The sequence below is a fragment of the Silurus aristotelis genome (assembly GCF_946808225.1).
Source record: "Silurus aristotelis genome assembly, chromosome: 10".
NCBI classification, from domain to species: Eukaryota; Metazoa; Chordata; class Actinopteri; order Siluriformes; family Siluridae; genus Silurus; species Silurus aristotelis.
In genome coordinates, this window is record NC_139583.1 from 9,926,748 (window position 1) to 9,952,161 (window position 25,414).

The 25,414-nt window shown below is 37.0% G+C and overlaps 1 protein-coding gene across 6 annotated transcripts in view; it reads left to right on the forward strand.

Moving 5' to 3' along the window:
- tspan9a (tetraspanin 9a) overlaps positions 1-25,414 on the forward strand; it is a 222,632-nt gene that overhangs the window by 107,738 nt on the left and 89,480 nt on the right. Inside the window, exon 1 of one of the 6 annotated variants that reach the window (XM_083551983.1) lies at positions 15,655-15,785. The exons of the other annotated variants lie outside the window; for them this stretch is intronic. The gene's annotated coding sequence lies outside the window, so the exon portion shown is untranslated. Of the gene's footprint in view, positions 1-15,654; positions 15,786-25,414 lie in introns of those variants that run through there. 6 annotated transcript variants of the gene reach the window in all.

Genomic DNA, 25,414 nt, shown 5'->3' on the forward strand with positions numbered 1-25,414 from the left:
ATAGAAGGTGTGAATGTGTTTGTAGGTTTGTATCATGTCCAGTTTCTTTCTGGGATGGGCTCCATATGAAGACTTATTGAAGATGATTTATTGAATGAATAAATGAGTGAATAAATGTCATGCCATTTGCCATAACACATCTTATCAGATTTAATTGATTGGAAAAAGTAAAGCATACCTGATTACACCAGAGTGACTGAAATTAATTGAGCTTTACTCAATATATGCTGCATAGTAAATGTGCTCACCACAGTAATGATACGAACATCCCTATTAAGGAGCTTCAGCCTGTCAGAGACACAATGATAGCAGTGTAATTAGAAAACACGTTTTCAAAGCCATCTGGTGTTCAATTAAGAGCAAAATGGGGGGGGACAAGGGATAGCTCAGTGGTTTAGATATTTGACGTCTGATCAGAAAGTCATTAGGTAAAATCACCACAAAGCTACTGCTGCATGGCCCTTGAGCAAGACTCTTCAACCTCAACTTCTCACATGCATGAACAAGATGATTATAAGTCGCTCTAGATAAGGGTATGATGTAAATGATGAAAATGTATCATGTAGAGGGAGGAACGTAGTTTTCATCGACTGCTGAGGTTTTTTAATTAAAACTTTACAATTTATTAACTTAAAAGCAAATTGTAATAATAATAACAAATTAATTGAATTTAATTTAAAGAAGCTTTTTTTCAATCAAATTGCAGAAGCTACAACTCATTCCAAATTAGCTGTCCAAAGGAACACGTCTACTCTCCCAGACAGTGCAAATAAAAAAATAAAAAAAAAACATTATTTTCAAATCAAATCCTCATATGCATGTCACTTGACAGTGTGTGACAGGAATTGTGTTGACAAATATTACACGCTGTTATGAAATGTAAATTTACAAAATCAGATTACCATTACACATTGTAATTCTGAAAGCTTTAAAGCATAAAAGGATGTTTGCATCCTTGTGTTTGTGTGAGTGTAATGGACAGAAAGATCCATTAATATCAATCTTAGTTCCTCATTTTCTTCATTATTTTCCTTTAGATTTTTCCTTATTTTCGAATATTTCATTTATCTGCCTCATGAAAGCAACTAATACAAAGCTTCTTCCAAGACATTTGGAGCCAGCACAATTAGTGCTATGGCACAGGGTATACATACATGATCTTATAGATTCTAGTAACTAATTAGTATCATGCTGATTGACAGGGGAGAGAACAGTGTCATCCCTCTCACCAGATGTTCCCCAGTGGATCCCCCGGCCACCCACGGCTGTCACATCACTGGGATTGTAATCTTCTTATAATATGGGCTCTAATTCTGATTCCATCCTGGTCTCTCTTTTTCATCAGGTTGTCATTTTTTAATTTCTCATGTGCACACAGAGACTCGAGTGACTCTGAGACTCTGTGAATGCAAAGTCTCATGTCTTGTGCGGTCGGTAAAGTAACGAGCAATTTGGCATTCAGAGCAGGTCACCTGAGCACACTCTGAGTTCAGGACCGTTTTAAAGATTTATGAGAACATGAGTGACAGGTGATTGACGACTCCGACTAACAGTGAAACGATACAGTTGCGCACCTCGTCTTTCTCAATGAAACCTTTGATATTAAACTGCAGATGATTTCAGCATCGGTGTGACAGCTTGAACTATGGATATTGTATTTGCACTTTTATTTATGAGTGCATATTCTCATCAATGGTTGAGCCAGTCATCTGCTTGGCATCTCGCCACAGATGGAAGGGCAGGTGTTCAGTTTAACCAAGACTTTAATCAGTCCTCTACAGTAATATGCATCTTGTTATGCAGGGGCAATATGTATTCATATTCTTTCCGGTTAAGCACAATTTGCAATGGTTTGTACCAGAAAATGTTCAATGTCACCGAATATAAACAAATGAATATCAGAATATGGTTTGCAGTGGGGTTTCTTTTTCCTCAAAATACACAAAGCAATACTTAGTTTTTTAATTACTGCAGTAGAGATCTTACGCCTGAACTCAGTCCAGCTTAATTAGCCTACAAAGGGGCTTAATTGAGTTTCTGGACTGATTCGAATACTAATGTTGGCAGAAAATTGAGCCAACATGACAAACCAGAAATCAACACCTCAGGTCAGAAATGTAGAGCTCACATCAAACTAATTTATCACTTATTAAGTATTCATGGCAATTAAGTATTCTTGACAGGCCTATATAATGTGATCACTTCGCAAATTCCCAGACTAATGAGGAAACTACAGTACAGAGGGGAAGTTCAAATATTTATGTTTTTGCTATTTGAATATGCTTTCGGCCTGTTTAGCCATTTTGGATCCAGACACTAAATAGTATGCATTTAATTGAAAAAAAAAATAATAATCTAATAAGATATATAGGCAAACGTTTGTGGACACCTGACCATTAGATTAGTGTGTGCTTTTTGAACATCTCATTCCACATCTAGTCCCCATTTGCTTTTCAAATAACCTCCACTCTACTGCGAAGATGTTCCACTAGATTTTAGAGTGTGCTTCTGGAGATTTGTGATCTTTCAGCCACAAGGGCATTTGTAAAGTATGTATGTACAGTAGGGTGAGGAGGCCTGGGGCGCATCCCAAAGGTGTTTTTACCCCATTAGGGTTGAGGTCAGAGCTCTGTAGCAGGTTTAACAAGATCTTCCACTCCAAACAATGTAAACCATATCTTCATGAAGCTTGCTTTGTGCACAGAGGCATTATAATGCTGGAACAGGTTTGGGTGTCCTAGTTTAAATAAAGGAAAAATGTTTATGCTACTGCAGTCAAAGACATCCTATACAATACTTCACCTTCAACAGTTAACAGTTTGGGAAAGACCCACAAAAATCTGGAAAGGTTTGGTGTCCCAATACTTTTGTGTATTCTCTGTGTATTACTTTTAGTGTTTTTTTAAAAAGAATAGATATTAATGGAATAAAAGCATGCTTGTCGTGAGTAAAGTGAGCCACGGCATCTTGCATTCAGATGTTTAAGATGTCCTGCCTACTAATACATTAACACATCTATCACAGGGCCCAAAGAATCGTTTTTTGTCAACCGTCAATTCTCACGTCACTACAGCAGTTATTATTGTATTTCTGCAGATGTGCTCAAGCTTTGTCTGAAACGTCTGTTTTTTTTAAAGTTCTGGAAACATTGTGTGCTACACTGCAATTTTTACAAGCTGCCATGTCAAACTTTTATGTGATTTCTTTTTTGTTTGTTTGCGAGTTCACCCATCTTCAACCAGCGTTTTCCCTCTCAGACGTCATTACATTCCTTTTGTTTTGTAGAAAACAGCAATGCCAGACGCACCAGTGTAGCTATGAGGTAAAAAATAAATAAATATATAAATAAAGACTGGACAGCTGAATGAAATGGCTGTAAAGGAAAGTACAAACTCGTTTGTTTTGCAAGACAGTAGCAATACTGGGTTCTCTCTTTTCTGCTTTCACTTTGAGTAATTGTTCAACAATAAAAACAATAAAACAGATTGATAAGTGCTATTATTCTAACACATGCTTTTGAAAAATGTGTAGTTGTAGAAAAGATGTACTGTATGTGAAGTATTGATGGGGCCATGAGCACTTACCGTCATGTTATCTCTGCATTTTTATTGTTATAAGTCTCATGAAATTTGTGGCTTGGAAAATGTCATCTTTTATGTAAGGCTCATGAATGAATGGGTCAAGCTAATCTATATCTGTCTGGAGATACATTTATAACCACAGGCTCTGGATGAACAGACTGACACCAAAGGATTTCAGACCTTGGTTTCAGAGAAGATAGAAGGCTATAGAGGGATAGCGAGGCCGCTCACAAGCCGATCTGGAGACAGAGATAGGGAGGACAGATAGAGACTTGCATCAGTGCAGCATATTAAATAGAGCATCTGAGCTCACTAACCTAAATCATCAAGAGCGGCTGGAGGTTAACAGTGTTATGGGTGAGTGAAAAAAACGTCAGACGTTTCAGTGTACCGTAAACCATAGTTTTTTGTGTGAAATAACTGTTTTCAGTCTACAATGGCGTTCTTTCAGAGTATGTCACTCTGTTGGAGTTTATTAACACTGAAAGAGTGACAGAGAAAAAGAGTGCAGAGCAGCTGTTCATTAAAATTCAGCCACATCAATGCTTCAGATTGCAGCTGATTGCTAGATTTGCACATCTTAAGCCCATGGCCAAGTTCAACTATTTATCTGTTGTTTGTGTCTCATTGTGTAGAAAGGGTTTTAATTATCCGAATCTTTTTAATGGGAAAAATACATTCAGATTACAGTATAGGACAAAAAGCTACACTTGTTTATGACCTTATCAAGACATTGCACAGTCTCACAACGTTGTGCTCTAATGAATACTTTACTGCTGCGTTTTAAAGAAATTGGGATACTGGGCTAAATGTTAATAAAAACAGAATGCAATAATTAGCAAATCTCATAAATCCATATTCTATTCACAATAAAACAAAATATATTGGGAACTGAGAATATAGACCAAATTCAGGAAAAAATAAGGTCATTTTGACTTTATGGATGACATGGCAAACTGTGTTCACAGACAATGATTTCTGAAGGTGTTAATGAGCCTGTGCAGTGATTTCCATTACAGAATCATGACTGTGGGGCTGAGGACCTGAAGGTCGCAGGCATCCAGTATTGATTTTCACCCTTGTTCCTTCCTAGAGACTCCTACAGATTCTTTGGAACGTTTGATGACATAATGTACTGTAAATAATAAGATATTCTACTGTTTTGCAATTTTATGTAGAGAAAAATTATTCTGAAATTTTTCCAATTTGTAGACACAGTCTTTCACAGATTGGTGAAGCTCTGCCCATCTTACTTCTCTCAGATACACTGTTTATACCCAATTGTTACTGACTTGTTGTCAATTAACCTCATTAGTTGGAAAGTTTTTCCCCAAATGTTTAAAACTTAACTTCTAGACTTTTTATTCCCACATCCCAACTTTTTTGAGACACATCAAATTTAAAATCACCCTATTTTTTCTTAAAGTGGTACATTTGCTCAGTTTAAACCATTGATATGTTTTCTATGGATTTTGATTTACATTTTACACAGTGCCCCAAATATTTTGGACTTGGGGTTGTATTAAAGATTTTATTGCCAGGTTACTCTCATGCCGGCTCTCATCACCCACTGTCCTAAACCACACAAGTAGGTGAACTGGGAAATGTAAATTGCATTCATTTAGAATAAGTGTGCAAATTTGAGATTTATATGTGTATTTGTGTGTATGTGTGTTTGGGTGTGTTTGGAGGGGGATTCCTGGTGATGCATGGGGCTCATGGTGTAATAGAATATTATTCAGATTGTATTTCTGCTTCCTGGTTTGGTCATGTCCGAAGGAGGAACATGGGGAATAATAGTAGAAGATTGCTGAGAATAGAGCTGCCAGGCAGGAGGAAAAGTGGCCAAGGTATATAGATGCTATACTGTTGATGTGGGGTTTAGGGATAAGGGAAGACATGCAGGTAGCTGGTTTGAAAGAGGCAGATGTAGAGGACAGAGTGTTATGAAGACGGATGATACGCTGTGGTGGCCCATAACAGAAGCAGCTGAAAGTAGAAGATGAAGAAGTGTGGTCCTGCTCCCAGTATTTCCTTGATACGCTTACAGATCCCCGATCAGGATAAACCACTTACCTAAGGTAACATATGGTATATGAATGTTTCCCCACTCTGGCACATTGATGTCTTTTCTAGCTGAGTCACACTTTTGACACTTTGTCGACATTGAGTTCTGCAGGAGAGAGCAAGAGTGTCAAAGAGAGACATAGCATGAAGGCACCTGTTACATCCTCTTTTTCTTTCATGTTTCTGCCACTTGGACCATCATGAATAGTGCATAGGCGACACAAAAAGCCCTCTGGCACCGCTGAGACTTTTACATGCTTCTGCTCTGTTCTTGTTGGCACCAATTTTACACACACATGCCTCGAACAAAGCACTGCGATGACCTGTGAGCAGAGGCAAGCCATCTCCTGTAAGTGAGGTCCTGTGGCGAGAGAGCAGTTCTCCCGCTGGGCGACTGTGTGTACGAGAGAGTGAGAAAGAAAATAGAAAGGCTGAGAGGAAATGTGGTGAAGATGGCAATACATGAGAGCAGCTTGAGAGAAAAAGGCCCTTGAGAGCAAGGGGAAGAAAGCAGCAAGGAGAAGAGAGAGATGCTGATGGGCACTCTAACAGCCTGGGTTCCCTCCGGTGTAAGACTTTACATTCGCCAAATACAAATGCAACATGCGGTACTAAATCAGCCTGCTAAACACTTCCCGTCTCATGTCTCATTTTGGGATATTAATAATCTGATACAGACATCAATATTATGTAACCCAGTTAAAAACATGAAGCAATAAGTGATGCTTGTAGTATAATTTAATCAGAGTATATGAATAGTGTTGATTAAAAAAGGGTTTAAGTGATAGGTGTATATTGAGGTTTTCTGAATTAATCCATTTGAGGGTTAATAGAGTTTAAATTGAATTCTGTGCATTTATATGGTATAGTATTGATATTGTTTACATTGTTGTGTTAAAAAGAGAGACAATTCAATTACAGTATTTTCATAAAAAAGAAAAGAACATTTTATGTTGAAGGTTTAAAAAGAACAATTATATTTTTTTTAAATTTGTTTATTTCCTTTAAGATAATTTTTTGAGTAAATAACTAAGAGATTTTCTAATACTTTGTGTTGTGTTATTTTCTTATTTACCTGGAAAGAGGTTATTATTTTATTTGGGGAGAGACCTACCTAGGCACACGGTTAAAACCTTTATTAATACTATAACTAAAGAAAGGTGAATTCATAGTTAGGTAAGTAAAACATTTCATGTGTGTATTTTAAAAGAGAAATCCAAGATAATATTTAAAATTGAGTTAATAAGGGTTAACACATTTAATTAATACATTAACAGAACCCAAAAGCCTTGCCATAGTTAATATGAATACTGAGGGGAGCGCTACAATTATTTGTATTCTACTGGGCCTGGATTGAATGGATCTGGGACTAGATTAAGAATAGTATATAATTCCATCCCCCGGTTTTGTGCACTGAATTTATATTAACTCTAATGACTCGAAGCTCATGCAAAACCCATCATTAGATCATGTTCCATTGATTGGCCCACCTGGTGGTATAAATTGCTAACTACAACAAGTACTAATAAAAATAAAAGGGGCAATGCTGTCGTATATCCACTCTGGGCTGAATACTTTCACTTTCAGACTCATTAGGAGGAGCCATTTGGGAGGCAATTAATTTAATAAATAGAATTAACTGTAATACATGTCTGCAAAGGCAAGTATGTACAACCAGTGTGTCTGTGATGTTTATAACCATTTCTATTGTAGGGCATAGTGCAAAGGTTGTGAAATAAAAAAATCGACTTTGCTTCTCCAGTGCCTGATTTGGCTGGATTCAGGTTTTTCATTTTTTTCTCTCCGTTTTGACCATCCGTACACTGAGACAGCAATTTTTGGTCAAAGAAAATATTTTTAAAAACGCGGGATACATTTGCAAATTGAGTTTTTAAAGCATCTAATGCTTTACTCATGCGCAGGGACGTTAGTGTTTTCAGACATTTCAGTGTGGATGAGCAACTTTTGGGAAATGGTTGAAAACGTTAGTGTGTGTGTGTGCGGAGCTTTAAGAAACTAAAATGCCGTTTTGAAATTTATCCTTAGCATATGTGCTATATGTAACCGAAAACTTTCAAAATACGAGCTGCTAGAAATTATGACTGTATGGATGACTGTATGTTGTTGACTACTATTTATAGGGTTGCTCTTAAAATTAATAGATCGGAGCCTATACCACAAGTCAAAGGTGATCTTAAATGTAAATTGTGTTTTGAGGGTATTATTACTACCCTGCCATACTGTCATCTTGCCCCAAAAAATCTATGCAAAAATCAAGCAGCTACTAGACACATGTATCAGTAACATAATCCTTCATAAATGAATCCCAGTTACAAGTTAGTAATCACTAGTTACTTATTTTGAATCTACTACTAATATAACATATTTGTCAAAATGCAAAGCATCTACCATGAAATCAGTTTTATATTTAATATGCAAAACAAATGAGACTATTTTACCACCTTTCTATTCTGTTTGTGACCGATATCCCACTGATCATGACTGTCTCATTCGCAAAGTTTGATTTAAAATGTATATTTTCAAAAAACATTTTAGCTACCCTGGTGAGTGTAAGGAAATTGAGGAGCCTGGTGGCTGGAATGAGAGAAGACAACGGGTTTTTTTTGTTAGTTTTTTTTAAATAATAACAGAAAGAAAACAATATCAGATTTAATAGAACACACACACACACACACACACACACACACACACACACACACACACACACACACACACACACAGGCTCAGCAGGACACTGTCTGAGAGAGGATTATTCAATCAGCTCAGCTCGGCACAGAGACTGTGGCTTTCAGCCATGAGCATGTCATCGTTAATCACACACAGGTGAAGCTACAAATTCATTACCAATTCATTCTCTGCGATTTCTACACCTATTCACAGCTCATGCGTGATCACGTTCTTAGTGCCACACTTTAAAAAAATATATAATTTTTGTTGTTCTTTTTAATGCTACTTAGTCCATGTTTAATAAAATACAAGTATTACATCTGGGTGCGTTACATTTAAATAGATCACAAGGTCATGGAAAACATACTGCATGCTTTACAGTAATGAAACTGTTCATTAATCCACAGTGGTATTTTTAACACCTATTCATTAAATCAATCTACAATCTTATTTATTTATTCATCTTCTGCCGATTACAAATGCATACTTGCTTTTCTTTTATTTTCTACTGAAGTATTTGGCAGACCTTATAATGAAACAAACAGCTGATGCAACTTTAAACATACTGAACAATTGGGAGATGTTGATTGTTCCCCACATGACTCAGCTGACTTACTGTGCACATCAGAGAAGCAAACTAATAAATGTTTGTGATAGAAGTGCAAGTATAACTTATTTACTGTTGATACCAGGCATAACATGTGTTCGTGTCATTAGGAAACAGATCTTTGTAACGACTAAACAGTGTGTCGAAGGCGAGTTGTTTTCTGAGACATTGTGACGATTAGTGAGGACGAGGACTCTCACTCACTGGAATGATCCTTCTGTCAAACTTCACATATTGCAAGCATCAATTCAGTTACAAGCATTTTCCCATCAGGCATACACACAGGCCTTACATAACCTCCAACACTGAAGTTTAGATTGTGCACACATGCAGACACTGTTTCTTTCCATGTGAGAACCTTCTATTGGCGTAATTAAGAATTCAGCGAAGCGAATTCAGCGAAGCGTAACCTCAACCTCAGTAACTAAAAATATTTTTTTTACACTTTTAGAGAGAGAGAGAGAGAGAGAGAGAGAGAGAGAGAGCAACCCAGAAATATATTTAATTTGCTAAATACATTTTAATGCCTTAAATGTTATGTTGAATTACACCACAAAAAAAACCCTGATCTTTAAAATGTCATCCACTAATGAGCAAATTGTATAACATATCTGTTATAGTAACTTACACCATCACCTAATTTATTAGCAATGTCGACATAACGCACGGAAATAAACAAGCAAGAACTTTTTCACACAGTCCCAGTTTGCTCCGACGTCAGGTAGATATCTGATAGAAGAAAACGGGACAGAGATCAGAATCACCTTTTTTCCACGTTTCACGCTGCCATTTTTAACACTTTAATCTTGTTCATCTCAGGTCTGAATAACCTTAATGTAATCTCTGTAATGTAAAAATCACCAAAAAAGGTACTGTAGGAAATCATCAGGTACTGTAGGAAACAAAAAAGAATCATCAGAACCAGAGTCATTGGTCCTCAGTTGCCAAGTTATCTTGGTCAAGGTGGTGGCAGATCCATGGCCTTTCACAGGAACAGTGGTTGTGAGAGGTGGGAATGCACTCTGGCTGAGATAACGTACCATCACAGGTCACCACACACACACACACACACACACACACACACACACACACACACACACGCACACACACACACACACACACACCTAATGGGAATTTTGCATCATTAATCTACCCAGTGGCATGTTTTTTGGAGGTGGAAGGAAACTAGAGAACCTGTAGCAAACCCACACAGACATGAGCAGAATGTAAAAAACATCACAGAAAATAAACTGAAGGATCGAAATGTAAACCCTGGAGCTTTAGAGATACAGAACCATTATACTTCCCAAGTAAGGACAGTCATTATATAAAATGTCTGACCCTAACAGAAGCAATGATGTTGAGTAACTGATTCGACTCCCCCTAATTAAATTTTTTATTTTTTTTTATGTTTTGGACTTTTTCTTCCCTGAGGCATCAGTAGATATACTACTTCAAGAAGTACACTGCACCATCACAGCTGCACTTGCATCACATTTCGGAGAATTGGCAGTGGCCTCTCTCGTTCAGACTCTGTTTTTGCAGGCTGTGTGTGTGTGTGTGTGTGTGTCGGGTATATTTTGTTTTTTAGTGGGTGATCAAATGTCTCTACACAGATAGGAATTTGTGTCAGTTTTGACCTTGTGGTTACATTGTGCCAGTCCACATGAGATAAACAGCTTTTTTTGTTCGAAAACTGCTGCTGTTACTGTATTAAAAAATCCCATTTGGTTACACTGAGATTAAGGTTAGGTTTAGATTTAGGTGTAGACTTTAAAATAAGCAGCTGCATTAATAAATAAATCAGTGGATGGTTCTCACAAGGTGGTTGGACAAATATATGCCTCTGTGTGTGTGTGTGTGTGTGTGTGTGTGTGTGTGTGTGTGTGTGTGTGTGTGTGTGAAGGGGATGATAGGGAATAGTGAGGTGTAAATGTTGCCTAGAGCATCTGCTCTGTGACAGTTTAGTCTTTGGCTCTAGTGGAGCAGAACAGAAAAGACATGTTCCATAACAACTCATTCACGCACACCTTTTTCTCCTCCTCATCTCTCACGTTTCTCTGTTTAACAAAGAAAAGTGCGAAAGTGATTCTCAGATCAAAACACACAGGAACCATCACTGAGTGTCTTCGATTTCCAAACAGCCTGATTTAAGTCTATCAAAGTCGTGTGTTGATGCTGCAGTTCCTGGGCTTGGTGTCTCTTCTTATGCTTTCAGTAAAAGCTGCTTCCCTGGAGCAGGCTGCTGTCAAGCAATCGTGTCCCTGCAACAGCTGCTCTTGACAAAGCCAATAAATCACTCTCTTAACCCAGCAATGGGAGTAAAGCTGCGCTGCACCTCGGCCCTGCTTTTACACTGCTGGATCTTAGGACAAGGACAGAGATTTGCTGGGTTTTACTTAACCTCATTCCTCCGATTTTGCTTCGATTTTGTTTAAAGCTAATGCAATAGGGACATTTTGTGTTTGCATAGCTTACTTTGTCTACTTTTTCACCCGTTTTCTACCTTATTAGATTATGATTGCCTTTGTGGTAATGTTTTTTTTAATCTTCCTTAAATTGAGTTTAAGAACTACAGCAAGACACCACAACTGATATTTTTTAAATAATGGATTTGGCAAATAGTTTTTGTTGGTTAATTGCTGGAAGGCCTTTCCGTATTGGAATGTTACAATTATTTATGCAAATGAGGCTACTTCTTATTAAATATATGCAAATTTCCATACTTATTCAAACCAGACTATGGATAATATTACAGTTAAAAGATTTAGAAAACAGCTAGTTGGAAAATTATTACTTCATATAACCTAAACACCATTTTAAGCATAAAATCTAACATAAAGCCAACGAAAATGTTTGTATAATATCTCACTAAATGGCAATAGGAATTCAAATATTCATGACTGAATTACATTTAGAAATAGCTTATTATCCCACATACAAATAATGATTTAGAAGAAATAATTGTAAATAATTTATTACTTCACGTGTGTTTCAATTAAGTAAGTGTGGTTTATAAAAGTCAATTGACTTTGCACTCATCCTAAGGGTATTAACATGCACGTTCATGCAGTTATCTGATCAGCTCATTGAATAGCAGCAGAGCAATGCATAAAATCTAAATGTTATTTGTGTGAATTTTTATCATGGCATGGATATTAGTACCAGATGGGCAGGTCTAAGAAATTGCAGAAAATAGGGAATTTCCTGGGAATTTCACACTCTTTACCCAATTCGAAATATTTATTGTTGACATGTCAAAGTCCGTTTTGTGCAGAAAACCCTGTTGTGTTTCGAAAGGTGCACCAAAATGTTAATGTATTATAATTATTTATTGTATTCAGCCATACTGACATGCCTTTGTTTTTCCAGGCTGTCAAACACATACAAAGGTGTCATCTCTTCTTAGGTAAACGTGTGCATTTAGTAGCAGAGATGAATCACCGAGCCCTGCAGTAGATAGTTATACCAGGGATGTGAGTAGCAATTCAATAATTAAGCAAATTACATGTTGCTTCTACGCTAAGTACTTTCCAGCAATTACTCAAGATAAGCTCTCTGGTTGTTCTGGAGGTCTCATACTGATTTTTCATTCATTTAACCATTTATATTTAATGAAACACAATAGCAAGTGTGGTTTCCGTGTGTCTTCTCACAGCTTGCCTGCTGTTTTGCCTCATACAGGAGATTGGGTCTCAACTCACAGTGCTTTGTGTTGTCAGCAGTCTTCACAGAGAATTCATTCAATCAGGGTTGTGCTTCAAATTCTTCATCCAAAGTGTCCCAATTTTTTTTTATTTACTGATTTAATAAAATTATGAATAGTTGTGGCAATAAACTAGACAAAAGTCATGCCAGAATGGATAATGCCAGCAACACAGTACTCACCAACACTATCTCTGTGACCTTTAGCCAATTCTGCCTGTTTGAGTTTGTACTTTTCTCACCGAGTTTACATACATACAAAACATTCATAGGCATCTCAGGTCCTCTGTGCTTGTGACTCAGACTTGGCCTTTGTGTCAGATAAAGTAATTATTAAATATCATCCTGTCACCTTTCAGCTCACAGGATAAGAAAGTCCTGTCACCATGATGAGTGGACTGTCTGGTATAATTAGATACTATGCAAGAGATGAAAATTAAAGCATATGCATGCCTAAAAACTAAATCCACAACTAAATGAAACAAGGTTGGATATTGTTCCTATTTCTGAGTGGCTGTAAATTTTACTAGTGTCTGGTGTAAAATAACACATGTGCGTTACACGGGTTTTAATGCGCTCCGCAAAGGCATTGTGCCAGGTGGTTCTTTGCCTTCATGGCATTTATTAAATTCATGTAGCACACACCTAGGCATAGATTATCCCTCACTTATAGCACCAAATGAAAGATATTTAGTTCTGATTTGGCCAGCACATACAGTACACTATATTGCCAAATGTATGTGGGCACCTGGGCTTTAAACCCATTTGTGCTTTTTAAACATTTTATTCTACATGAAGTCCCTCATTTTCTCATCATAAAAGCCTTTACACTTCCGGAAAGGCTGTTGGGACTCATTCAGCCAGAAGAGCATTATTAAGGTCAAGCACTGATCTTTTTCAATGAGGCCTGAGGTGCAGTCTGTTTGCCAATTCATCCCGAAGGTGTCCAACGAGGTTGAGGTCAAGGCTCTGTGCAGGCCGCTTAAGTTCTTTCATATCAACTTTGGCCAACTATGTCTTTATGGACCTCACTTTGTGCCCAATATCACACTGGAATATTTGAGCCAATTGGCTCCAATGAAGGGAAATTGTAATGCTAAAGTGTACAGACAATCCTATACAATTTTGTGCTTCAAATATTGTGGCAGTAGAAGATCCACATATGCGTGTGATCATGTTTTCACAACCCTTTCGGCTGTGTATTATATGTGCAATATGTCTTGTCTCTTAAATAAATCACTGTGTCCAATTCTGTGTAAATCAAATCTAGCGATAACAAAGAGAATAAATTATGGTGTATTTACATTTGCTTGTTGCCTTTACTATCATGCTGCTCAACACCAAAAAGAACAGAACTCATGCATTTTAACATCAGTTGTAATTTGCTTGGAGAACAGAAAATGCGAGGGGAATGAGGCAGCAAGTCTGGCGCTAAAATCCTTGCAGCCATTTCATCCATACTACATAACCCCCAATCTGTCAGTGATAAAGTTGAAAAAAAAAAAAATCACCCTTTGGCAATAATAACAAAGAATATGCTGAATCCTCAGTGGAAACATTGGATTTAATTCTCATAAACTTTTGGCTTACTCAAAGCTCCAAAAGCAACAATATAAAAGATATGTTTAGATATCGATATAAAAAAGCGGTGCATGAAATCACTGCGGTTGAAAGCCTGTAGCCAAAATCAGAATATTGATATTGATATTCTCTCTATTTATATTAGATGTTCTTAGACGTTTGTCTTAAGATTGCATGAGATAATATAAATGTCAGTATTGCACATGATTGCATAGGAAGAGTTTTATTTTATCCTTATATTGGGTTTGTGTGTAATGTAGTAATGTGTTCTCAATTAGAAGTTTGGATGCGCTTGGTTGTCTATTGAATTATATGGTGACAAAGACTCAGACTGTATTGACACAATATATAGTGCACAATATTTCAATAGAAATCCATATGTATTTGTCCTGTAATTAATATCAGTAACTGGCTGGGCTAAAATGTACATATTCAACTTTATCTGATTTCTTTTTTTTAAAGGATTAATGAGGCTGTTACAGTATATTTACAAATGTATCTAAATGTATAATACAATATGTGCCATTTTATACTATACTATACTATACTATACTATACTATACTATACTAGATTAGACTAGACTATAATATACTATACTATACTATACTAGATTAGACTAGACTATAATATACTATGCTTTACTATATTAGACTAGACTATACTATACTACACTATACTTTACTAGATTATACTAGACTAGACTACGCTATACTAGACTATGCTATACTAGACTAGACTAGACTATACTAAATTAGACTATACTATAGTAGACTAGACTATACTAGACATACTATACTAGACTGTACTATACTAGACTATACTATAGTTTTTATATACTATTTTCTATTCTAGCATTTTCTATTCTATTGTTTTGCTACCTTGCACTGATTATATTGGCTGTTTAATCATAACAGGAAGTTTGAGTAGCCTGCTATTTTTACACACTTCACTTCCAAGTCCACAACACGTTGTATCTCCTTCAGATTCATCTTTATCAGATTTAGTTGTGAAGTTTGGCTGCTCTTTTTGGCATCGTGAAAATAGTTGCAATGATAGCAGTTCCATAACCTGCTTTCGTTTTTGCCTTTGTGAGTGGCTATTTGGGTTTGTAGGCAGTAATTTTATCATTGACAGCAAGTTAGAATAAAGAGCAAACGTAAAATTCTGCATGCAACTGGGCAAATCTTCTGCTTCAAAAGTGGAAGAACATCGCTATAGGACGACAAGAGATCAGGAAGACCTTCAACGAGCTCAACCCCCTTAAAAAAGAATAAATAAACTTGTACATGATGATCACCGGAGAACAATCCACATGATCTCACTTCCGCACCCACCCTTTTTTTCAAAATGTTTAAATTTGGCTCCTGCGGACTTTGCTTTCTTCCCTAAGATATAGATCCGGTTTAAAGGTCATCGTTTTGACACCACTGCGTAGATCCAACGCGAAAAACAGAAGGTGCTTGACACGCTGCAAAAAAAGACTTCCCGGACACATTCCAGAAGTGGCAGGAACGCTGGGAGCACTATATTGCTGTGCAAGGGGACTATTTTGAAGGTGATAGTGTCTTATCGTAGCTAAATAAAATACTTTCATGAAAACAGAGCTAGTCGCAAAACCTTTTGATACAACCTCATATATTGACAAAAGTAGTTGTAAACCTGAACCGAATGTGCTTTTTGTACAACTTATTTCACAATTAACCCCCATTTTTACTGTTATTGTATAACCTCCACTCTTGTTCCACTAGATTTTGAAGAGTGGTTGTGTTGATTTTTGCTTATCCAGACACATTTGTTTGCTTATTCAGCCAGATTTATTTATTTATTTATTTATTTATGGAAAGGGGTGGTGTTTCTCTGGGACTGTGGAGTAAATATCTAGTTATCTAGCTATCGGACTGTTTAATAATAAAAGAAAAACTAGGCAGATCACAGATAAAGAAGGGTCTTGCATTCAACAGGGCAGCTGAACACATACACACCCACATACACGCACACACATGCACACACATGCACACACACAAACACCTGTGGATCATCAGTAATAACCTACAGCAGACATCCTGGAGCCAGGGCTTCTGCATCATGGATGAGTAAAAGTGCAAAAATGGATTAGTGAATGACTTTACAGCAAATCTGCTCCTATACCCCTAATACACACACACACACACACGCACACATGCACACAAACACACCACACACATACACAGACTTTTTAAATTTTCTGTGAAACAGGTGCCACAAATAGATGTGGCTGTCAGCTCTTGTACCATGCTGCTCTGCATTCATCTAGTGTGGACAGACTTTTTAGAAAGTATTTACAGCAATCTGTAACATCAGCTGTAACCATACACTCTATTTTATTTATATGTTAAATGTGGCTCAGTAGGGAGTGGCAGGACATGTTTTCTCCAAATTGAAGGTCAGTGTGGGAAGATGAGTTGGACGTTGTACAGAAATCTTGTGGGCAAGGTGGGAGAAGGCATCTTATTTCGAGTGGTTAGGATGGGGCATCCTATTCTTCATTCCAGCATCACTAGGAAACTGTATATCACACACACACACACACACACACACACACACACACACACACACACACACACACACACACACACACACTTGCACCCTGCACTGCTTATGTGATGGGTCATTTTTGGAGCTGTAGAATATTTTAACCTGCACCCTTAAAGTCCACTTAAAGCTGACAGATTTGTCTAGTTTTTGGCTAGCTTCTCGCATAGTCCCCAACAAAAAAGAATACATAAGGGGTCTGCTTTTTGTGCATGTTAGCAGAAACTGATGCTAGAACCAGATTTCATTATTAAGGTCTGCCACATACCATCACAACCAGAGCTATGAGTGGAACAATCAAAGCGCAGCAAAGGCCAGGCTGGAAGGTATGCATGTTTCTTTCATAAGGCAGGTTGATGATTTTTACACATGCTAGGCAGATCTTGCAATGTGGGGCGATGATGCTATTTCTGAGCTGTAGATCATTTTGAGTGAGAAGCCATATCCTGAAGTGTTATTTAAAATAGATGACGTGTCAAAGTGCACTTGTATATTTTCCTTCCTTTGTCCAAGCTGTTCTCTGAGGGATTTGTGATGATTTCATTAATCTGTGTATTAAACACAGCATGTGTGAGTAAAACTACTTAAAGAGCACAAGACTTTGTGAATTTTCTATGACGGTATTCCAAAGATTAATATTTCATTAACTTAACACTTTGACAGACTACTGGGTACTGATTTATAAATGATGACCAAAATGTCTTAAACATAGAACTATTACTGTGTATAAATGTTGGTTCTACAGTGTTAGTAGGGATATTACTCTTCCTGACACAATGATATACAAGGTCCATGCTCTAGACAATTCTCCATTTCTCACAGACTTTGAAACGCTTCCTCTATGCCCACCATTTCTGGCACCACTTGCTGGGTTTTCATAGGGATAGATTAGGCCATTGGCCAGTTTTTATATCCGCGCTTGGTTTGCTTCCTGGATCCGATGGGATCCACAATGGTCTAATCCAAATGGAAGGTACCTAGGGTGCTTTAACAGGGTCCGCTGCCTCTTTCCTCTTGACTCCACACCATCTGTACTCCAGTAGCCTGGGCCATACTTCGAAAACTCAGCCAAGCAGGATCACAGGCCGAATGCCAGGACCTTACCCTGTGTCTGTGCATCACACTGTCGGCTTGAATCTCTGTATCTCACAGGGAGCCTCGAGCCAGCTGGTGTGTTTAGGATCACTGTTGTTCCGTTGAGGTTAATTTCTTACTGATTATCACCAAGGGCTGACAAGGCTTCTTGCGATTGTGCATTAAGGGTTGACTGTAAAATGAACTCTAATAGATGAATTCATTTTTTTTGTGGTGTTGTCAAAATGTCATATATGTTATTCGAATCTAATAAATGTACACATATACAGTATAATTTGTATATAATGTTATAATATATTACATATATTATAATATGTTTCTGCAGCCTTTATACTAAGATGGGTTGAGCTTTGTTATGAGGTCTGTGTCACAAATTACAGTAAGCAGTGCTGGACAAAGTAAACAAACAATGTACTTAGTAGAGATACAGTAGGTAAACTATTATTGCAGTAAAAGTGCTACCTTGAGTAAAAGTACAAAAGTATTTGCCTTCAAATGTACTTAAGTCACCAAAGTACTATGATCTTTTATGGCTATAATGTCTTATTACCACAAGACTCTTTGCTTAATCAACTCAGTTTATGTGAAAAGACCAATGACGGGCGGTCAGGGCCAGCAAAGCCTTTTCTGCTGGCCTAAACATTATCAGAAGCATCGAACTACATTTACAACCTTAATTCTAATATTTGTTCCATAAAATTTTATTAATTTATTCCCAACAGTTTATTCTCTTCATTTTGTAGCGTTTCTTTAGGCTGCACTGCATCCAGTATGTGTATGTGGATGTTAGATTTTTTGTCCAATCAGATTTCACCCTCTATGTGCTGCCATGTCAATCTAATCTGCCCAGGGCCTGCAAAGTTAATACTGGTGGCTCTTTGGTCATAGAGAATTTTAGAAATGGGTCTGTTTCTTTAACTAATCAGATTTCATATTCGCCTCACAGAATATAGCGTCCTCATTTTTCCGTCCTCTGATTGGTTGGTTTCCTCTGTTATAGTTCGACTGGCAAAATACGTGTGTAGTTTCGCACACATTAATAAATCTGAGTTAGATTTTTTTATGCCTACAGAGGAAAAGAAATTGATTTGGTCTAGGACATACTCAAAAATACATTTTGAAGAAAAGCTAGACATCGTGAGGAGAGGCTGGCCAACCTCGAAGCTAGCTAGCGTGTCTCAGCCCAGGAAAGGGTTTGTTCACCACTTCCAGACCAGTGAATACGAGCGGTACCACTGGATTACAGCCTCTGAGGAGCGGTGCAAATTATGGGTATGCAACTCTGGTAAGTAGGTTGGATTTTATTTACATTTTTAATGTTTTTTCTCATGTTATTAGACAAATATGTATTCTGAAATGCTCCAGATGATGTAGGTGCACAGTTGTGGTTGTAGTGTAGAGGGTCCATATGTGAAATGCCTCTCTCTCTGTAATGCCACACATTGTTATATTGCGTTTTTGTATAGTATTGATGGTTTCTATAATTACGATTTGATAGTGGTGGTATTAAGAGGTGGATTGTAAGTCCTCACTGAAGGCCCAGGTACCAAATGCACAGCTCGCTGCTGGAAAAGACTAATGTTACTCTTAACACACCAATCTGTTCATTGAATGATATTAATAAGTCAACACTGATTGGTATCTATTTGAAATGATCATGAGCCCAAACCTTCAGGAGTCAGGAGTTTTTTCTTTATGTATTACTCCTAAAATGCTCTGCTTATTGTTAAACTGACACTGAACTGTATGTTCATGCTAAATGTAAATACCACCAAGTGGCAACCAAAACAAGTTTAAAACAGAGTGCCTGCTTTAATCCAATTGGTGGCCTGCTGCGTGCTTGACAAGTTACGTTTTTATCCACTCATAATTAAAAATGAACGACTGATTTTGTAAAATATAGTCGAGTAAAAAATAAGATTTTTCACTTTGAAATGTATTGAAGTTAAAGTAATAGTCTCCCTAAATGGAAATACTTAAGTAAAGTCTAGATGTTAATTGTATTAATGCAAATGAAGGGACCAGAGGTGGGAAGTAACGGAGTACAAATACTTCGTTACTGTACTTAAGTAGATTTTTCTGGTATCAGTACTTTACTCCACTATTTATTTTTCAGACAACTTTTTACTTTTACTCATTACATTTTTACACAAATATCTGTACTTTTTACTTCTTACATTTTCAAAACCGACTCGTTACTTTAGTTTTAATCCATTGATTTGGTTAAATATAAATGTTTATTTTCACTGCGCGCCGATTTCAGCTGAACAACCGATTTCCTGTTACTGCGCGTCTTTTTAAATCCGCTGGTGTATAAAGTCCTGACTCTCACTCACCACTAATTTACGAAGCTAAGAATGAGCAGGGTAGAAGGCAGTGAAAAGTTTGGGGTTAACGTGGATGAGACAGAGGGAGTCAGTGATGTAATGCGCTATCAATTCAGCGCGCATTTCTGTTTCTACCATTTTTATAAAAAAATATAAATAAATATAAAAGAGGCAAAATTAAAACCTCCAGCAAAACATACACTTATTCACGACGTCCCTTCTTTACTTAGACATAAAATAAATAAATAAACTTCACCGAAAAATAATTTTAATCAGTAAACTTTTGCGCCGTCTCATATCAAACACCAAATCCGCCATGTTTTACACAATTTACCCTCTGGGTGGCGTTTTGTGGGTTTTTCCCTCATAATGTCGAAACAAACTTAAATGACTGTCTTTATTGATCGTACAGATAAAAACAATACATCATTCAAATCTGTAAAATGTCTATGATATATATATATAAATAAAAGCTTCTTGACTTGACTCAAAGAGGTGCACTTTCTCCGGTATCACCTCATTAACTGTCCGTGTGGAAACATAGCAAAGGCTCTTAATGATGTCCACACGTCTCTGCACTGTTATAGCCTTTATATTTAATCACTGTACATATGCTTACATATGTATCACATGCTGTACATATCATACATATTTATCTGCACTATTGCTACTTTTTGCACTTCTGGTAGATGCCAAACTGCATTTTGTTGCTGCGTACCTGTACAATAAAGTTCAATCAATCAATCAATCTATCTATCTATCTATCTATCTATCTATCTATCTATCTATCTATCTATCTATCTATCTATCTATCTATCTATCTATCTATCTATCTATCTATCTATCTATCTATCTATCTATCTAATATTAATATGCTGTGAGGTCCAGTTAACAGCTAAAACAGGTAGAAGTTATAACTACTTTTTACTTAAGTACATGTCAGAACCAAGACTTCTTTACTTTCACTTAAGTAAAAAGGTATAATCAGTACTTCAACTTTTACCCGAGTATTTTAAAACATGAGTATCTGTACTTCTACTTAAGTAATAGATGTGTGTACTTTTGCCACCTCTGGAAGGGACATGAACAAGTACATGAATTAAATGGTTGAGGTAACTACCGTATTTTTTGGACTATAAGCCGCTACTTTTTTCCCACGGTTTGAACCCCGCGGCTTACACAACGAAGCGGCTTATTTATGGATTTTTCCTGGGTTTTTCCCGGTTTCACAAACTTCAATCCATTAAACTGAGCCCCATAACATTAGACCAATGAAATTTCTGAACGGAAACGAAAAAACGCACTTCACCTGTGTTCTGAGCTGCACGGCTTCGGGTGATTTTTAAACTCATGACGATGCTAAAAGAAAAACTCCCGAGAGAAATGGTTGTGAAAGGAAGGAGGAAGACAGTGAACAATTACTTTCTTGGTAGACCACTGTTTAGATACAAGCCATTGTAGCATGTTGAGTCTGGGTCATGGGAGAGCTCGCTAACTCCAGTTGCAACAGAAAGGTTTCCAAAACTCGTGCTTTTTTAAAATTAGTTAGTTAAAGAAACTTGAAATGAGCATCAGAAAATAATAAGGACATAATCCTCGGTCTTGCACACATGCAGTAATACCGGAAAACGGCGGCAGGCTATTCCCAAAATGCCGCTCTGCTCTTAAAGGAGTCACAACATATTTAACCCGTTAGACCATGTAACAGACACTGTCTTTCGTTAAAGCCTGTGTAAAGTTAATTAGTTTTAGTGTAGACAAAAACTTTTTTTTTTTTATAAAAATCTTATATATGGGTGTGCTTAATAGTCATTACGGTACGTAACCACAATCCTCATCCTCTTCTGCCTTTGAGGAAAAAGTCAACCAGAGATTGACCTAAAGCTGTGTATTTGTCTTTACTCATTCCATATAGTTATTATTTGCGACTGGCCAGTGTCTTTATTTTACTTTACATGTTTGACCAAAGTATACTGCACATAGTGAACAGAAGCGCTATATAACAACTTTTTATTTTTGGATTTTATTTGATTTTTATTTTATCTCCTCGATTTTGCCATTTTTTTTTACTTTCCTTTACTTTCTTTCATTAAGTACACAATTTTAATAAAATTTGTTTAACTGTCAGTCTGATTGTACCTTGTCCGATTGTTTTGGTTGTTTAGCAAGTGTTGGGCTTGTGAAGTTAAATAAAATCTAATACCCTGAAAATAAAAAATCTGGGTCCAGTGACTTCCTACCTCTGATCTTTCCTTAGGAGGTTTGAAATACATATTTACAGCACCTTTTACTTATGATTTTCTTTCTCACCAATTCAAACTAATTGGAAAGAAAATCCCCAGCATATTCCAGTGTAGTAAGCAGCATAGTGTTCATGCGAGTGGAGGTGTTGATGTATGGATTTAATTCTTCTGCCCTCCAGGAGCTGTGTCAGCATTTTAGTCTCATGCTGTGCCCACCTTCAACCATCTTCTCATTTTTCTCCACCTCCTCCCTGCCTGTAAGGGCCAGCTGCTATTATAAGGTCGTGTTAAAGCAGCCTGACCAAAGTGAACTATGTAGTTCCTGTTAATCTTTAAATGCAGCGACTTTTATGCATAGATCTCGGCCTACTTTCCTGTCCTGGAAAACCTCTTCCATGAAATACTGGAGTGATTATGTTTATGATGGATTGCCACAAGAATAGAGCCCTCTATAGGCTCGGTTACCTGCTCCGTGTCTGGAGACGAAAACTGATATAATGACATAGTTTCCATGCTGGAAATAGGCTTTAGGTTCACACAGAAAGGTGGAATGACATCACAGGTCAGTGTCACACTTACAAATCAGTATATAGCCACAGACTCATAAACCACATCCTTTTTATTCATCTCTCTTAAAACTAGTTTTCTTTGTCTAAACCTAGCTCATCTATGACAAACTAAAGATCTAATAATATATTAATAATCCCAACTGTATTTTTTTTTACACAAAATGTCGAAAGAATCTTGAATGAAACCACTGTCCTATTCTTCAAGCAGTAAATCCTTTCTTCTTTTCTTATTGACTTATTTTTCCAATACAGTGCAATACTTTGAAACCTTAACTTCAAGAATCCATAAATATCTTCCTGCACTAAACCATGTTGCATAAGAAACCAGTTTAAACATACAGTATATAAAAAGTAGTTGTTTAAAACTTTGCTAGCTGAGTGGGATTTCAATCACACTTTGAATTAAATGGGAACTTTGTAATTAGAAACTTGTTTGTATAATGTCTGTGATGCACTTTTGGTGTTACTCTGATTTGACCAATCGTGTTTAGGATACATGCAAAATTGTATAATAATTTTCAGAAGTATATCTAGATGTATTTTAAGATTCGGCAATGTCGTTTAGCCATACACATTTTACCTCTGCTATATGCTAAACTCTGCCCACTACTTCTCTTTTTTAAATCCTAGGGATATTAGCAAACTATTGCACATGACTGTACCTGTCCACTCTGGATGCACTTACTAGTGCACTATTTTCTGCTTCCTCTGTAATTATCTGTTATTACAAAAACAAATAATGTGCTACTTCACACACTCTTATTTCAGTTCCCAAAAAAGGTTTCCGTGTATAGAAGCGCATATTGGATTAAAGTTTTAAGTCTATCTTGAAACAGTCCTGATCTAAAAACATGGACATATTCGGTGCTTGTATTCTCAGAAAAACTGAGGCAACTGGGAGAGATCTTCTGTTGCCACGTTATGTGAAACAGCAGAGGAGCGATTTTTGCATGTTCCGCTTCCTTTGTTGATGTGCAAGAGGTGTATTGTGACAGTCAAGTTATTCACAGGATTGAATCAGAAAAAGTGTCAGATCATTATTTCATTTTTGTGTAGTGGTGTGAAGCCTGAGTAGATGGATTCTTAACACATGGGAACTTGAGCGTTTTTCCTGACGAGAATTTTATAATTTGCTGCTTCCAACAAACTTTAATTAAACCTGCTGCCTTTACATAAGCACACACCCAGCAGTTTTTCTTAAATAAGCTAATCCATAATGTAAAATGCACTTGAATAGAAAGCACAATCAGTCAGAATATTGAATCTGTCTGAGTTATATGCTGGACCTCCCAGCTTTGATATCGGTATTGTATCAAAGATGGAAAAGCAGGATGTGTTGAAACAAAATGAAAGCAAGTGAAGCATTGTGGCATTTTGTATTCATTGTTATGTGTAGCCGATATGATTTAGTAAATAAAAGAACTCCATGGTATGTGAGGATAATGGTCAATGAGCAGTGTGATTTGAGCTGACAGGACCAGAGACGACACTACCGCTCCTCTGAATGCTAATGTTGAACTTGGCTTGTGGTTTGATTTTTGCTGGTTTCCCTTCTCATTCCTTTCTCCTCTGTCATGTATTCTTGCTCGATGTGCATTACCTGAATGAAGGCATAGGGTCTCTCAGGCACGGTCTCCCCTATGTGAGTTCTCTCTCCATGTGGTTTGCTGCTTGGTCACCGTAGACTTGACAGGAGACATAAACGTGTTGAGCGTCTGCCAGGTCATTTGTACTATCTCAGCTAGAAGATGTCAGAAACGTACTTCGCTCTTCTTTAAACTAAACACGACATTTCACACTTCCTTTAAATGATGTACATTTTTTGACATTACTGTAAAATAGATATTTTAGTTTGAGAATAGTGACTATGTCAGGTGAGAAAGACCAGACATCGAGACAAAACTGTGATGTGCATATAAAAGACAGTCTTAAATGGTTTAACTGTTAATAATGGTAGAAGGTGATAGCTTTGTGGTTAAGACATTGGACTCTGGATCGGAAGGTCACAGGTTCAAATCCCACCACCACCATCTGCCACTGCTGGGCCCTTGAGCCCTAAACCCTTCCCTGCTCAGTTGTAAGTCACTCTGAATTTACATAAATCTAAATAAACCAAACAATAATATCAAACCAGCATGAATGATGAAACAGTTAGGCAATGTGCTTGACATCCAAACTGGAGAATGAGATAACAAATTTTCCAACGAGATGCACATTATATGAGACTAAACTGAAAAACTAAAAACGTTTCATTCCCTTCTTTGCACTGCAATCATTGTTTTCTTTATAAAATTTTATATAAAAGTAAGAGAAAGACTAATGTAGAGCTCTATGCTAAGATTATACGTGACTATGCTAAGGTTATACATGACTTAGTGT